The following is a 16,723-nucleotide window of genomic DNA, read 5'->3' as shown; positions in this document are numbered from 1 at the left end:
TCACATCCCAAGCCTCTGGGACTTTCAAGAGGTTTGCTCTGCCTCCCATCCCTAGCAACTGCATATTTTCATTCATTTTTCTGGCCATCTGGGCCTTTCACCTGTCTCCCCAACCCCCAACCCCCAACCTGATCCTGATTGCCCCCCACCCCCCAAGGTTCCTCCCTTTCTTTGCCTCTGGTGTTTATTAGTTCTGTTTTTCTAGTTGTCTCCTGACTGATAAGAATACTATTTGGAACCCTTTTGTGGTTATTAGCAGAATGCCTTAGCGTACAGGACACATGGGAAGAGTAAATCTGAAGTTAATATGTTTTTAAAAGTCACCTTTGAAATGTTGGACTTCATTCGCTTGAAATCTCTTGATGCTAAATTGGTAGAACAGACAGTTGGCTATCCACAATTCAGAGGAATGATTAATGGTGGTGGCAACTTATTGAAATCACAATAGAAGGATTAGCTAAAATCATGAATATGTATGAAGTTACCCAGTAAAAAGGAAATATAACAAGTGAAATAGGGTGGGCATCTCTGGGGAAATAAAACCATTTAAAGTGTGTAGTGGGAAGAAATAGACTGATAAAAAGATGGTGAAACAGAGGTTTTTAAAAAGTGAGGGTTTGAAAACAAGAGGGAGGGGATACAATAGTAATCAGTAATTATTAAAAGCAAGGTCTATTTGAAACTCTGAATAAGAAATTCTTTAGGATTGTTAATGAAGACAAACTGTTTCTGATTGTCAGGAAGAATAAAAACCAGCAAGTGTTGGATGGTGATTAGGAAAGTAAAATAATGGTTGAGAATTTATCAGAAAAGCAAATAGATAGATAGATAGATAGATAGATAGATAGATAGATAGATAGAATAGGATAGATAATTGATAGATAGATGATAGACAGACAGACAGACAAACAGACAAATAAATAGAGCTATATGTAGCTCTACTGAAGAGAGGACAGTGAAGATATTAGAAAGTTCTTGTGATTGAAATTGATAGAGCAAAAAACCTTGTAATCAGAAGGAATTAAGGTCACAAACTCAAGGAAAGGTTATCCCTGAGAGAAAAAAAAAAGGGGGGGGGAGCACTTATTAAGACAAGAGTTGCAATTTGGTGATATTTATAATTGATGGATTTACAGATAAGGAAATGTCTCTTTCCTACTTTAGCTTTTATTTATTGATTTGTAATTTTCTCCTTTATGCTTATATATGTTTCCTTGAAGTTACACAGAAACAAATGTAGCCTGACATCAGTTCCTTCCTGTAGAACAGGTCTCAGATGCGATCCACAGTGGTTGGTTACTATGGTAACAATCTACCACTATTGTACCTATGGCCATTTCATTCTAGGCATATCATCTATTATAGCTGGTAGAGCTCACAGCTGTATAGAATCATTTGTAATTTTTCTCTCACAAAATTTTGCATAGTACCCTCTTTCACCATGAAAACTAGCTAGCTCTTTGTTAAGTATTTTTGTTTTTACCCATACACTAGCACTGTTCTCAGCATTCCTCAGGGAAACTTCCTTTTTACAGTGGCAGTAGTTAAGGGAGAGACTCACAACTGCACTGTGACTGTGGAGTTCTCAGACATAAACAAGGCCTCTAGATCAACTGTCCCCAGGCTCAGGGAGCATCAAGGAAGAGAAGGTGGGAAAGAATATAACAACTAGAAGTAGGGAAGAAGTGCTGAGACACAGTTTCTTCTAAACATGACAGTCATGGCATGGATGAACTCCCTTCATCTGTGGTTACCTACATAAGACTTGCCCAAGCTTGTACCCATGATTATTGCAACATGCATGAGTGACGGCCTTAAAAAACTCATCACTTATTGTGGCATTTAATTATTGCTGGAGAGGGTATGACATTCTCTTCAACTGTGTAGTCACTGATCAGTTGCCCATACTGGGTAAATACCATTCATATTCATGCAAGTAACCATAATCAAACTCAGTGGGTCAAAATAAAACCCTACAAAATAACAACTATTAAAGGTGGAGGAACCATACATAATAAAACCTAGTAGGTCAAAACAAAATCTTATAAAATAACAGCTATCAAAGTTGGAGGAGCATGCTAGGAAGAATGATTTTTTTAATCAATCATTTTATTTGTTTACATTCCAAGTGATATCCCCCTTCCTAGTTACCCCTCCACATACCCCCATCCCATCTGTCCTCTCCTCTCTCCTCTTTGCCTCTGTGAGAGTGTTCCTCCACCCACTTCCCCACTCTCCCACTTCCCCAATCCCACCTTACCACTCTAGCATCCCTCTATGCTGGGGCATCAAGCCTCCACAGGACCAAGAGCCTCCCCTCCCATTGATGTCAAATAAGGCCATCCTTTGCTACATATGTATCTGGAGCCATGGCTCCCTCCATTTATACTCTTTGGTTGGTAGTTTAATCCCTGGGTGCTCTGAGTGGTCCAGTTAGTTGATATTGTTCTTCATATGGGGTTGCAATCCCCTTCAGCTCCTTCAGCTCCTTCAGCTCCTTCAGTTCCTTCAGTCCTTCCCCTAGCTCTTCCACTGGGGTCCCCAGGCTCAGTTCTGATGTTTGGCTGTGAGTATCTGTGTTTGTATTGGCCAGGTGCTGGTAGAGCCTCTCAGGGAACAGCCATAGCAGGCTCCTGTAGGCAAGCACTTCTTGGCATCAGCAATAGTGTGAGGGTTTGGCATCTGCAGATGGGATGGATCCCTAGGTGGGACAGTCTCTAGATGGCCTTTCTTTTAGTCTCTGTTTCATTTTTTGTCCCTGTCTTTCCTTTGGACAAGAAAATTTATGGGTTAAAAATTTTGAGAAGTGTGGGTGGCCCCATCCCTCAATTGGGGGCCGTGCCTATCTACTGGAGGTGGTGTCTACAGGTTATATATCCCCTTTGTTGGGTATTTTGGCTAAAGTCATCACCTTTGTGTCCTGTGAGCCTCTTGCTTCCCTGGAGTCTGGGACTTTTTAGTGGCTACCCCCAGTTCCCCCTCCTCCACTGCTACATGTTTTTATTCAATTTCCTGAACCTCTGTACTTTTCTTCTGTTTCTCCCAATACCTGATCCTGCCTCACCCTTTATTCCTCTCCTTCCTCTCTCCCTTCTAGGTCCCCCGCTCCCTCTACCTCCTATGATTGTTTTCCCAGTTCTATGTAGGATCGAAGCATCTATACTTGGGGCTTCCTTCTTCCTAAGCTCCATGTGGTTTGTGGATTTTATTGTGGGTATGCTATTGGGCTAAAATCCAATTAAAATTTTTTGTTTAGCTATGCACCTCATATTAATAGGGTTATTTTGTTCTCTGGAGTCTAACTTCTTGAGTTCTTTGTATATTTTGGAAATTAGCTTTCTATCAGATGTAGCGTGTTCCCAGTCTGTGGGTTGCCATTTTGTCCTATTGACAGTGTCCTTTGCCTTACAGAAGCTTTTCAATTTTATGAGGTCCCATTTGTCAATTGCTTATCTTAGAACATGAGCTGTGACTCGCGCAATCGTCTCGCCAGCAAGAACGCACTCAGGCACCAGGATCCTTCTGCAGCAAGCGTTTATTGCGATGGAAAGAGGAAGACCCCGAGCCCTGAAAAGGCGCTGCCTATATACACCCTAGAGCGGCGTGCTCACTTCTAATTGGCTGCTTGCTCATTACCTCGTATTACACCCCGGGTTGGGCAGTGACTTGGCACGCTTTCACCACTTGCACATGCGCAGTCCACTTATTACTTGCAGGAGCACCGGATGCCAGCGCCATCTTGTAATAGTGAACATTGTCACCGTTCACTGCGGCTCTCTACATCTCCCCCTTTTTGTTTTATAAAGATGGAACTGCCTTTGGCCTATCTAGCGCGGCATCAATCAAGATTCGAACTCAAGCCCGATCAAGCAAACTCCATCTTAGGGGAATAAGCGATCAAGAGCTTACAGCCCGAAGATTCTCCCTTACCCTACCAGGTGCAATGGAAACAAGTCCTCTGGGTGCAAGGGCTAAGGGGATGTAAAGAGGAATTGACACCCATCCCTGTGCAATGGAATATAGTTCCCAGGAGTGCAAGGGCTGTCAAACTACTATTCAGGTACCACAGTTATTCAGGCAAGGGCTGGCTAGACTTAGACCTCTCATCGACCTAGTGCAATGGGCTGAACCCTTGGGGTGCATCGACTGAGGGTCTCAGTCATCAGTTACTTTCTTAGCATAGATAGCCAAATTTCAGGGGATGATCCTTGTTCCAAGGCTACAAGTGCTTGGGTAATAATGACCTTGTCACGTTTTTGTTGGGCTCTGAATTTGTAGACCAACCATAGCATAAGCACCAATCTACAACATAGGGCTGCACCAAACAGACCTACCCCCACCCACTCTTTAAAGAAAGAAAAGGCTGAAGAAATCCAGGAGGAGAGTCCTTCAGTCAATGACAGGTCCACTCGTGTTGAGTTGATGGCTATCACTGGCACTCGCAATGATTCAAGAGTCTCATCAAATCCTTCCGACCACTTTCCTGCAAGGTATAAAGATAATTTTCTAGACAAGTTAGCTGCTCATGTGTAATTATCATATTGTACACTGGTAATACACAGGGCGCCTAACCTTCTTTTGCACCCCAATTGGGCTAATAAGAAGAGAATATCCAATCTTTCTTCTTGTAAATCAATGCGCTGATTGACCACCATCAACCTGCCTTTTAACTGGGCACTAGCAGAAGTATGAAGGTCAACTGCGTCTGCCACTTTTGCGGATAGTTGATTTAAAACTGCACCTGTTTGGACTGTGGTTGACATAGCGATTCCGGCGGCTGTAGCTGCAACCGCACTAATGGAGATCGCCGTCATAATAGCTGCAGTTATCCCCAAATCTCTTTTTTGTCTGAATAATGACAAAGTAGATGGGGTTTCCACGGGAACAGGGATCCATCGTGGCACTCTAGCAATCATGGCACGCCTTGCTTGTTCGGCAGCCCAACACTGAGACGTTATGCAAGAATCATTAGTGCAATTTTCAAATGAGGAATTTGAAAGAATAAACAGGAAGGGGGATAGACACATACCGGGGTAGGTGAGAAGTCAATTTGCTTTTGAGTTTTATTAACCCCAGTAATTTCTGTAGTAGAATTAACATGTACACCTGAGGTTCCATCAGGTCCCTGAGTTGGTATCTTATGATACTGATAAAATTTGGAAATGCCATTAAAGAAGACCTTTCCTGCGGTTCTACCCTGAATAAAAACCATCGGACTGAGATCTGTACAACTACCATTAATTCCACACAGTAGCCACTTATGGAAAGGATGCATCCCAAAATCTTGTATGAACATCCCCTGCTTCATATCCCATTCTTCCCCCGGGTCGGACCTCATATTGGGGGAGAAGGAAAAGGTCTTATCCTGGTTTGCCCATCCAGTAAGAGAGGACTGACAATCAGACCAAGGAGGAATGTTTTCCTCATTATTTAGACTACAATGGGGAGCTATCCTAGGTTGAGGAGGACGTTCCTTATAAGTGGCTCCAGGTGATATAAAGGTACCATTGATCCAAATTGCCTCTTGCCAAAATGTTTTGCTTGTAATGGTTATGTCAGAGTTACTGGTATTCTGGGTAGTGTGCAACCAGCCTCCTTGTTGGTCATCAAACATTCCCAAGGCCTGGCTTACTAACTTGATACAGCCTCCATCTTTCTCAAATTGGAAGCAGAGAGAGCCTTTATCAGGGAACGATTCTCTCCTAAAGGTGCCCACACAGGGTCATATGGGAGATATGGCAATTCCACAGTTTTGTTAGTTATAAAAAACTTAGGGAAAACAACTGAATTATGTCTGATTGGCATAGGCTTTGGATAGGCAGATAATATAGCACATCATTGTCCCCCCCATATACTAAGGATCCAAATTTGGAGGATCCAAATAAGGACTGAAAACGTCTGCAGATGAATCCTTCAGGGGGTCATCTTCAGGTGCCATGAGTTGTCGTGTCAGTCGCTCTGGTAGCCAAAATGGGTTGTCTTCTTCCTGTGGAAAAACACAAACAGCTCCCCTGGATCTTATTAAAATGGGATCCATGCCTTTCCATTGACCAGTCAAGACATCTTTCCATTGGACCATCTCCTTTGGCCTGTCAGGCTCTAGACAATGACGGTGAGCCGCCATATGGCCCTGACTGTCCAGGTTTAAAAAATTAAGAGTAAAGAGTGCTATAGAGATGGTTACTCGTGGCACTGAGGGTAGAGCCTCCTCGACTCCCCCTTTTTGTTTTATTAAATAAGACTTGAGAGTGCGATGAGCCCGTTCTATAATGCCTTGTCCTTGAGGGTTATAAGGGAGACCCGTCAGATGGGTCACCCCCATTTGGTGACAGAATTGTCCAAGCTTTTGAGAAGTGTAAGCTGGTCCATTGTCAGTTTTAAGAATTTTAGGCTTTCCCCAGGCACTCCATGCCTCAAGACAATGCTGAATAACATGGGCCGCTTTTTCTCCGGCTAATGGAGAAGCAAATATAATTCCAGAACAAGTATCAGTGGAAACATGTAAATATTGCAATTTGCCAAAGGATGGGATGTGAGTAACATCCATTTGCCAAATCTGTAGTGGCCAGATTCCTCAAGGGTTAATTCCAACATGAGGCACAGGTAAGAATTGACAGCAATTCTGACATTGAGTCACTATATCTCTAGCCTCTTTTCTAGTTATGTCAAATTGACGACGTAACATCTCAGCTGTCACATGAAATCTTTTATGAAAGTCTTTAGCCAAGTCCAATTTTGGCGAGAGGGCAATCATAATCAACTTTGTGGCTCAATCTGCCAGATCATTTCCGAGGGACATGGGTCCCGGTAGACCTGAGTGAGCCCTAATATGTGTAATAAAAACAGGGAATCTTCTATTAACCAAGGTAAACTGAATCTTTTGAAAAACTTCTACAAGTCTACTGGATGTTCTAATTGGTTCAGCCACTTCTAAAACTTTAACTGCGTTTACTACATAAAAGGAATCTGAAACAATATTTAAGGGACCTGGAAAAATTTTCAGAACCTCTAACACCACTAAACATTCCACAATTTGAGGTGAGGTTTCATGGTATTGTTTGGATGCAACTTTGTTATTAACCACATAGGCACCCACTCCTGTTTTTGACCCATCTGTATAAACTACCACTCCATCTAGGAGTGGTTCCTGAGATACAATGCGTGGAAATACAATAGCTTGAGTTAAGGCAAATTGTAAAATGGGATGTTTGTGATAGTGATTAACTATCTGACCATTAAAGGAAGTGATCAACACCGCCCAAACATCAGAGGTAGCAGTTAATATTTGGACTTGATGGGCAGTATATGGCACTATTAAAACCTTAGGTTCCCTTCCAAAATGGGTAATGGCTGCTTTTAGCCCACGAAGGGCAAGCTGAGCAACTGCATCTGGATACCATTCAATAATCTTTGTGGGAGAAGCATTGGGATGAATCCATAATAAGGGCTCATCCTGCCACAACACAGCAGTTGGTAAGTATCTAGTTTTAAAAACACATAAGTCAAAGGCTTTGGTTTCATCTATGCGTTTTAGCTGGGCATCTTGTAAGGCATTTTCTACCACTTGTAGGGCGCAGCTTGCAGCCGGTGTTAAGGCTCTTGTCGAGGAAATATGAGCATTCCCTTCCAAAATATAAAACAAAGGTTTTAATTCAGCAGAGGGAATTTTCAGGAATGGTCTCAACCAATTTATATCACCCAATAATTTTTGAAAATCATTCAAAGTGTGCAAATGGTCTCTGCGAATCTCTAATTTCTGAGGAGCTATTTTTTTTCTGGGTAAATAACTGTTCCTAGAAAGGAGCCTATTTCTGAAATTTGAACTTTCTCAGTAGCAATATGCAGGCCCCACTGTCCCAGGGTTTTTAGTAATAAAGGGTATGAGGTCTGCAAAATAACTAATTCCTTATGGCACATAAGAATGTCATCCATATAATGGATCAGTAACAAGGAGGGAAATTGTTTCCTAACTGGCTCAAGGGCCATTTGTACATACAGCTGACACATGGTGGGGCTATTGGCCATGCCTTGAGGCAAAACTTTCCACTGATATCTTTTGTCTGGTTCAAGGTGATTAACAGCAGGTAAGGTAAATGCAAATCTTTGCCTGTCTTGTGGACATAAAGGAATGGAGAAAAAACAATCTTTAATGTCTATAATTATAATCCTCCATTGCTTAGGTAAAGCAGAGAGCAGAGGTAGGCCTCTTTGCACGGAGCCAAATAGCCCTATCTGTGCATTAATGGCCCTCAGATCATGGAGAAGTCTCCATTTTCCTGACTTCTTTTTTTATGACAAAAATAGGTGTGTTCCAAAGAGAGGTGGAAGGCTCTAAATGACCAAGCTGTACTTGTTCTTTAATCAGCCTTGTAGCAGCTTCCAATTTCTCAGAGGATAGGGGCCATTGAGGAACCCACACAGCCTCCTCCGTAAGCCAGGGTATGGGCATAGAACCCTCAATGGGAACCAGGGAAAACCTAAACCTTGTCTTCCTGTATTACACTCTTGTAAGATTGGGCTTAATCTTCCTTGTTCTTTTCTGCCAAGGCCTTTTCCTTCCTTATATCCCATCCTTTTCATAATATCAATAGCTTGTTGAGAGTACTCACTAGTTAATGTTAATCCTAAGTCTTGTAAGATGTCTCTTCCCCAGAGATTAATGGGGAGAGGAAGCACATAAGGTATAAAGCTTCCTGTTTGACTTTCTGGTGCCTGCCAAGTCAATGAGCGTGAACTGACTGTGGGGATGGCTTCATATCCTAACCCTTGTAAGGAGTGGAACGATTGTGTAACAGGCCACGTCTTAGGCCACCAGTTGGAGGAAATAATACTTTTATCAGCTCCTATGTCCAAAATTCCGGTAAAGTTCTTCCCCTCTATCATTAATTGCAAGGTGGGTCTAGTTTTAAGGTCAACTACCAAGTGAGCGAAGTCAGTTCCTGAAGAACCAAGCCCATTGGCGCCTCTAGGCACCCCGGTGGATGGGAAACAATTATGCAAACTTGGAAGGACAACCAATTGAGCAATCCTATCCCCAGGAGAGATAGAAAATATGCCTTGTGGACAAGAGCAGAGAACTTGAAGTTCCCCGGTATAGTCTTGGTCTATCACACCAGGATGAACCACAAGCCCCTTCAAGGTAAGAGAGGAGTGACCTAGAATAAGGCTGACACTTCCCTCAGGCAGGGGACCTTTAAAATCAACTGGGACAGGCTGCACGCCCACATGTGGCATTAGTAAGAATTGGGAGGTGGAACGGAGGTCCAATCCTGTGGAGCCTCTTGTAGCTCTGCGGCTAGAGGTGTCCTACGGTTGCCGACTTGTGTCCCATATTTTTTGGGGCCCTGGGATCTGGGGCCCGGAAATCCGTTTTTTGGAATACCTTCATCTCTTCCCACTGGTGGGGAATCATGTTGAATAAGCTTTCCTTGAATATCTCTAACTGAGCGACACTCATTAGCCCAATGATAACCTTTTCTGCATTTGGTACAAAGCCCTGGAGTTCTTTTTTGCATGGAAGCACGACATTCTCGTTTCAAATGACCTGGTTTGCCACAGTTATAGCAGACTTTACGGCCGCCAGGACTTGGGCAGTTTTGGCTTTGTAAGATAGCTGCTGCAAGGCTGGCATTAGTAAGTGGGCCTCCAAGTCCTCAGCAAACCTTTATCCAGTCTGTCAACCCTTTGCTTCTTCTAGGGGTAATGACTGCCTTGCACTCTGGTGAGGCATTTTCATACACCAGTTGTTCTACCAGTGGTTTAACTCGCTCCAGGTCTCCAAAAATCCTGCCTGCTGCTTCTGTCATCCTAGCCACAAAGTCTGAGAATGGCTCTTGGGGGCCTTGTAATATTTTTGTTAGGTGTCCCCCGGCCTCACCTTTCTTTGAGAGAACTTTCCATGCTTTAATAGCGGCAGCAGAGATCTGGCTGTATGCTCCCCAATCATAGTCTGATTATTAACAAACTGTCCTTGCCCTGTTAACAATTCAAACATCCACTGTCTTTGATTGCCTTCCACATTGGCGTTGGCCCTTGCCTGTACTTGAGAAGCATCATGCCATAAGGCTTTCCATTCCATGTACTGTCCCATATTAGGGAGAGCAGCTTTTACTCTATTTTGCCAATCATTCAGAGTCCTCACCATAGTGGCAAGTCTCACAAGCTGCATGACTGTAAAATTAGCATCAACTCCATATCTGTTAACTGATTCAGCAAGTTCCTTAATAGGCGTATATTCTACCGGTGCATGGACGCGACCCCCCTCTGCAGCTTCAAACACCGGAAAGGCTTGTAATAACTTTCTTTTATCTCCCTTTGAAAGGAAGGAGTCTGAGCAACACTTGTCCGCATAAGGCGGTGGGGCGCTGGGGTCGATAGGTTGGGAGGGCACAACAGGCTGAGAGGCCGTGCAGTTCCTATCTCCTGTTTTCTTTTGCTTTCAATTTTGCAGCGGCGGCTGCTCATCTGGATGGTACCTTTCCTCCTCATAGCGGGCTGCCTCTTCATCTAAGTCTTCCTCCTCAGAGGGGCTTAGTTCCTCCGACTCAGAGCTATCAAGCCCTAAGGCCTCCAGTTCTTTTACCGGATAAAGAGGTTTCTTTTCCAGGGCCTTTTCTCCCTCCTTACGATTCTCTCCCAGAGTGTCCTTTCCCTTATCTTTCGCTTCCACAGACTGGGCATCTTTGGAAGGGTCTTTTTTCTTAGGCATGCCTTTTCTTTTTTTCTTTGTGAGCTCCCAACCTTTTATCCTGCTCTGTTTCTGACATGCTGTCTTGCAACTCCTCTAACACTCCCTGGCCAGCCGCTACAGTCGAGCGGCATTTCTCGTCCTGTAAACACGATCTCACTAGCTTCCACAGCGGTCTAGTTCCAGGCTTTAATTTCCCATTCTGCTGTTCTCTAATCAAGTCACCCTCCAATTTGTCCCAGGAGGCGAGCGTTAACGACCCTGAGCATATATACCAGGGCGCCACGTGGTCGACCTCCTTCACAAACCCCTCCAACGTTTTTGTAGAAACTTTTAATTCATGCTGTCGCAAGAGCGACTGAAGCGCCGTCATCACCGAATGTGAAGCTCCCGTGCTGCTCTCTTATCTACGAGAGAAGCTGACACACAGAGAGGGGCACCGCAGCTTATCTACGTCTGTCTAACTGTGACTTTTAACAAGAATATTTGTGGAAGCAAAATGAAACCAAAAGGAAGAGAACAAGTGCTGCTAGCACAATAGCGAAAGCTTCAAGAGCTCCTGACAACTGGAGAGAGAGATGAGACAAATCAAGACCAAACATGCCTCTCAGAGCTTATCATTGTCCTGCAGTTCTGAATCCTCCCCGTGGATGGGGGGTCTCCTCAGTGCCGGCAATGGTGGGCGACCGGGTTTCGGCACCAGCTGTGACCCTCGCAATTGTCTCGCCAGCAAGAACGCACGTGGGCACCAGGATCCTTCTGCAGCAAGTGTTTATTGCGATGGAAAGAGGAAGACCCTGAGCCCTGAAAAGGCGCTGCCTATATACACCCTAGAGCGGCACGCTCACTTTTAATTGGCTGCTTGCTCATTACCTTGTATTACGCCCCAGGTTGGGCAGTGACTTGGCGTGCTTTCACCACTTGCACATGCGCAGTCCACTTATTACTTTCGGGAGCACCAGATGCCAGCACCATCTTGTAATGGCGAACGTTGTCACCACTCACCGTGGCTCTCTACAATGAGCCATTGGTGTTCTGTTCAGGAAATGTTCCCCTGTGCCAATGTGTTTGAGGTTCTTTCCCACTTTCTCTTCTATTAGATTGAGTGTGTCTGGTTTTATGTGGAGGTTCTTGAGAATGTGTGATGTGCCAGGAATCAGTTAAGCACAGGAAATAGGAGATAGAGAAGTGCAAATAAAGTCATTCTTCTGCTGAGAATCGGGGGTGTAGTTTAGTGTAGGACACAAAATAAAAGCAGAACAAAGGTTATGATGGAAACAGTGAATTTACTAACAAAGCTGTGTGTGCACAGCACAGAGATGGTTGAGCTTGGTGCCTACCTTGTTTGGCTGTGCCAGAATGAGCTCCATAAAAAGCTTTGCAAGCCTTCATCAGTCACATGGCATCACAGTAAAGCCAGAGAGGTGGGGTTAAGACAGGAGAGAGACAAATGCTCCAAATTTTAACATTTCATTAACTCTCCATTCCATGGCTGAACCTGTTATCTTGAACATTCAGAATGTATACTTCCCATGTCTATAGGGACGTAGGTATACGTCTATGCCAGTAGCAGATAGATGTCAACAATAACAAAATTTCACCTTTTGTATGTTATTGTCACCTTCCCTTAAGCATAGTTTTTGTCTTAAAATTTAAAAGATAGATCAGTTAATATTTGTGTTAAAATTTAAAAGATATATTCAGTTAATAATTGCTTTGTCTTTTCTGACCATTGGTCTAAATTCTGTCATTTGAGGGCTATTTTCAAACCTTTTAAGTGCAAGTCAAGTCAGCTAAATGGATTCTCAATTAAGCTTCCCTCTGGAATTAACCATCACCGCCTAGTTAATTACTGAGTGACTTAACATCTTCTAGCTTAGAACTCATATATTAGATTTTCCAAGCTGTTACAGGTTGCTAAATGATTTACTGTAATTAGAAATCTGAGGAGACCTGAAGTGACTTGTAATATCATTTCCTCATCCAGGGAGTTTTCCTTATACCTTACTTTTCTTTCTTCTTCACTTGTCTGCCTCCCACTTGTCCTCTAAGACACGCTGCCAGAGCCTTCTTCCAGGATGAGCTATGTATTTGTTATTCATTTCTATTCCCCATCACTACAAAACAATGAAACACCATATAGTCATTGCACCTAGTTTTCTAGGGCTATTATTTTGTATTTTCTGGAAAAAAAAAAGGATGATTGCTGGTAGGGTCAGCAGATCTAGTATTAGTATTAATATTAGTATTAGTATTAGTATTAGTATTAGTATTAGTATTAGTATTGAGTTCTACTTTATTAAACTGCAATGGAAACTTCTTTTTAAATATGTATTCTTATTCATGGAGTGTTGGGAGACAACTCCTAGCAGAAAGCAGCTATCATCTTTGCCACCATCTCAGACCATATACCCTAACAAGAGACTTGTTTTCAACAGCCTACAACAGCTGAGCACACTCTGATAAACATCTTGTTTTGCCCACATATCTTGTTTTGTTGTTAGTGCTCCCCAGCTGCAAGGTGCATGTGGTAAAGTGTCTTCAGCTGGGTTCCCCTGCTTGTGCTTATAAATATCCAGCATTTCCTTGCAATAAATGAGACTAGAAACGAGACGTGATCAGACCCTCTGGTTTGTCTCCATTCTTCTCATCTCTTCCCCTCCATCCCCACTCTCTCTCTTGCTAGACCCTGACCCCCAGACCAGAGCAGCAGCTCGGGTGGGACACAGTGGCCCCCAAGCCGGGCAGTGTGGGCCTCAACAATGGAGGAAACATTTTACCATTCAAATAACAAATACTTATTCATCACTTCCCATGTGTCAATCACAATAAAAGGTGTTGAGAATTCAATTTGTATCCCTGGAAGTTTTGCAGATCACAAACACAGGCCTTCATTAGCTTATACATACTTTCCACTGTATGTACAGTGCACTGGGACTGGGCTACTCACAGGGGATACAGCAGTGATAGATACAGTAACAAGTAAGCACACACACACACACACACACTCACACACACACACACACCCCTCAGCACCATGGCATATATAAACTAGGGGCAGAGTTCTATACTAGATATGAGCATAATTCTTAGCATAAAGGCTAGTACTATGGTCCTGTTGCTTACTTATTATTCCCATTCTCATGCTGATACAGACATACAGAACATTAAGGATAGTTTAAAATGAAGTAATAGCCCACACTGCTCTTCCTGTGGTTGGGAATGCATTTAATTTATTGAGAACAGAGAACACATGTGAAGGAACAGAGAACAAATTCTAATAGTCCATACATCATTAGTCAAACTCTCTCACTTCCATAGTTTAGAACTAAGACACAGAAGGTGTAGGTGACCTGTCAGAATCACAGATGGGTTAGTGCAGGATAGTGCATCTTAATTCTCTTTGGTCTTCTCTATGTTTAGGATGCTGCATATCAGTGACATTTCTCAGCTCGCTTTTATAGGCATATCTGGGTTTGGAAAATACACTTTTCTGTTACTATGGAAACATAGACATATAAAACTTCCTGAAAAATCCATTTGATAACTCCATGCTGAGTACTATGTCAAACATATGATGCTGTATATTTTACTTCCTTCTTATTGTACTTGTAGCTTAAGGTTTTCTAATTCGTGTGCTACTTATCATAATTAGCAATATTTCAATTCCAACATGCCTTCCAGAATTACTTTTTTATTATACACATAAAAAATGTAATGAATTAATGTCATGGTTCTTGACTTTAGGTCAAAATGAATTGGCCATATAGAAAAAGACCCAGACAAAGAACAAGAAAGGATAATGGGAGAGGTGAGTGTGATTGAAGTACATAATAGATATGTATGAAATGTCATGTGAAGTCCATTATTTTATATAATTAATGTACACTAACAAAAGGAATGGCTATACTAAGAGGAAACCTTTCACATATGTTCATGCTAAAATAATAACTAAAAAAGAAAGAAGTCGATATGAATTGTGGGCAGCACAGAGATGTACAGTGAAGAAACTCATCATTTAATGATATATAAACTCTGAAACTTCAGCTTTGTGAAAATAACTCTCATTAGGAATTAATTCTGTGCAGTAGTGACACACGCCTGTAATCCTAGCACTTGGAAGGCAGAGACAAGTGGACATCTGTGAGTTCAAGACCAGCCTGGTCTACAGAGTGAGTGAGTTCTGGAACAGCCAGGGATACACAGAGAAACCATGCAAAAACAAAACAAAACAAAACAAAACAAAAACAAAAAACAAAACAAAAAAAACAAAACCAAAAAACTTTTCTAACAGATTTTGGTGACAGCACCATGTTCAGATTTTACTAATGGACATTATAGGGTTAAACAAGTTTAGTGCTGTACTGGGCCATATGACTAGACATAGAAGAGAAATTATAAAATGACTAGAGTTCTAGACGTCGAAGAGAAGTTATAAATGCAAACTGTGTGACTTGCTCAGTTACACATCTACCTGGGACCAGGATTCGACATAGGTTTTCTTTTCTCTGAAGTGCCTTCTCTTCTCCCTGATTTGAATCCCTGTGTTCTCATTGGTCCCATTTTCAAAAGTACCAGGTTGTGGTTATAAAATTTTTTTGAATAAAAAATTTAGAAAACTTCCTGTGAAAAGCCAAAACAAAAAAAAGAGTTCTCCTTGCACACACAAAATGTGTGGGTATACTGAAATCAAAACATCCTATGTAGTGAGTTATTTTCAAAAGTAAAGTTTATTAAAGAAATGGCTGCCATGCAGGTATAATTTAGATAGTTATTTATGAAATCCAATAATATAATGTTATGAAATTATTATTATATATAATTTAATTTATAATAAATAGTTTTGTCATTTGACTTGAAAGTATTTACAAACTATCTATATTTTTAAGGATCTAGAAATTAATTTGTTTGATGTTTGGTGGAGCTGAATTACAGCAAAACAGACAACCTCTTTTGAAAAATAGTACCTCTAGTTATGAGTTATAAAATGGATTGCAAGATTATACAGATACATTTTAAAAGATGTTAATCACTAAAGATGGAAGCCATGTGCCTACAGAAAACCTTGGCAACACCGGGCACCATCTTGCCTCCTAGAATCTCTGCTGATATAACTGAAGTGTACCTGACAGCTTTGACCATCACTGTCAGGAGGATTTTCTGTTTCCTGAAACCGACATGGCAGTGTTGAATGTGTACCTGCCTGTACATAAGAAGGTGGCCAAATCAAATGATGAATGATGTCATTTGCAATTGATGTCACTTGTCCTCTGAATGAAACTCGTACTAAAATAGATAAAGAAAAATGCAAAATATATCTACCAAGGACAAATATTTACTTGCTTTATACAGATGCTCCAGAGAGTATATTTGTATCTAATTTGTATCACTTAGCTAATGTCTAGTTAGAGCTATTGTCAGATCTGAGTGTTTGGAGGAGGAACTGAATGGAAGGCAAGAATCTCACTGTTGAGATATATCAGTGCTACCAGCACTTAATCATCTTAGGTCTAAATGGCTTTTATTTTATTGTAGAGTCACTAGTTAGTCAGTTCAAACTGTGGAGTCTGTGAGGGGATCCCCTGCTCCCTCTCACCATGTCTGAGCAGGAGTAGGCTAACTACACATTGGGTCATGGAAGTACCAGTGTCTACTCTCTTGATTTGGCTCATCCTTTACATCCCTAGCAGCAGCCTCTCTTGCTATTTGGTGATAATGGAAACTGGTAGTTCCCAGCACAGAGACCATTGCTGGGGTGTGTGTGTCGCTTCTTGGATTTTCTGCATGCCTCCCAGAGTCTATGAAAAACTGAAAAGGCTTCTCTAACCACCACTCTGGACAGCTCCATCATTTTTTTGGCTGTCACTATGTCCCATCTACATTGGATGAACTGTCAAACAAGAAGCAATATTTTGTGAGAAAATGGCACTCCCCTTTCCAGGCTTTGCCTCAGAAATGCCCACCACTGTCCCTAACTATCTATGACCCATCACTCTCCATGGAAAGCCTTGACTAGTGAAAGAATGAATAATTAAA

The sequence above is a fragment of the Arvicanthis niloticus genome, chromosome 5 (assembly GCF_011762505.2).
Source record: "Arvicanthis niloticus isolate mArvNil1 chromosome 5, mArvNil1.pat.X, whole genome shotgun sequence".
Taxonomy (NCBI): domain Eukaryota; kingdom Metazoa; phylum Chordata; class Mammalia; order Rodentia; family Muridae; genus Arvicanthis; species Arvicanthis niloticus.
The sequence above is the reverse complement of the archived record's forward strand: the minus strand, read 5'-3'. Positions refer to the sequence as shown.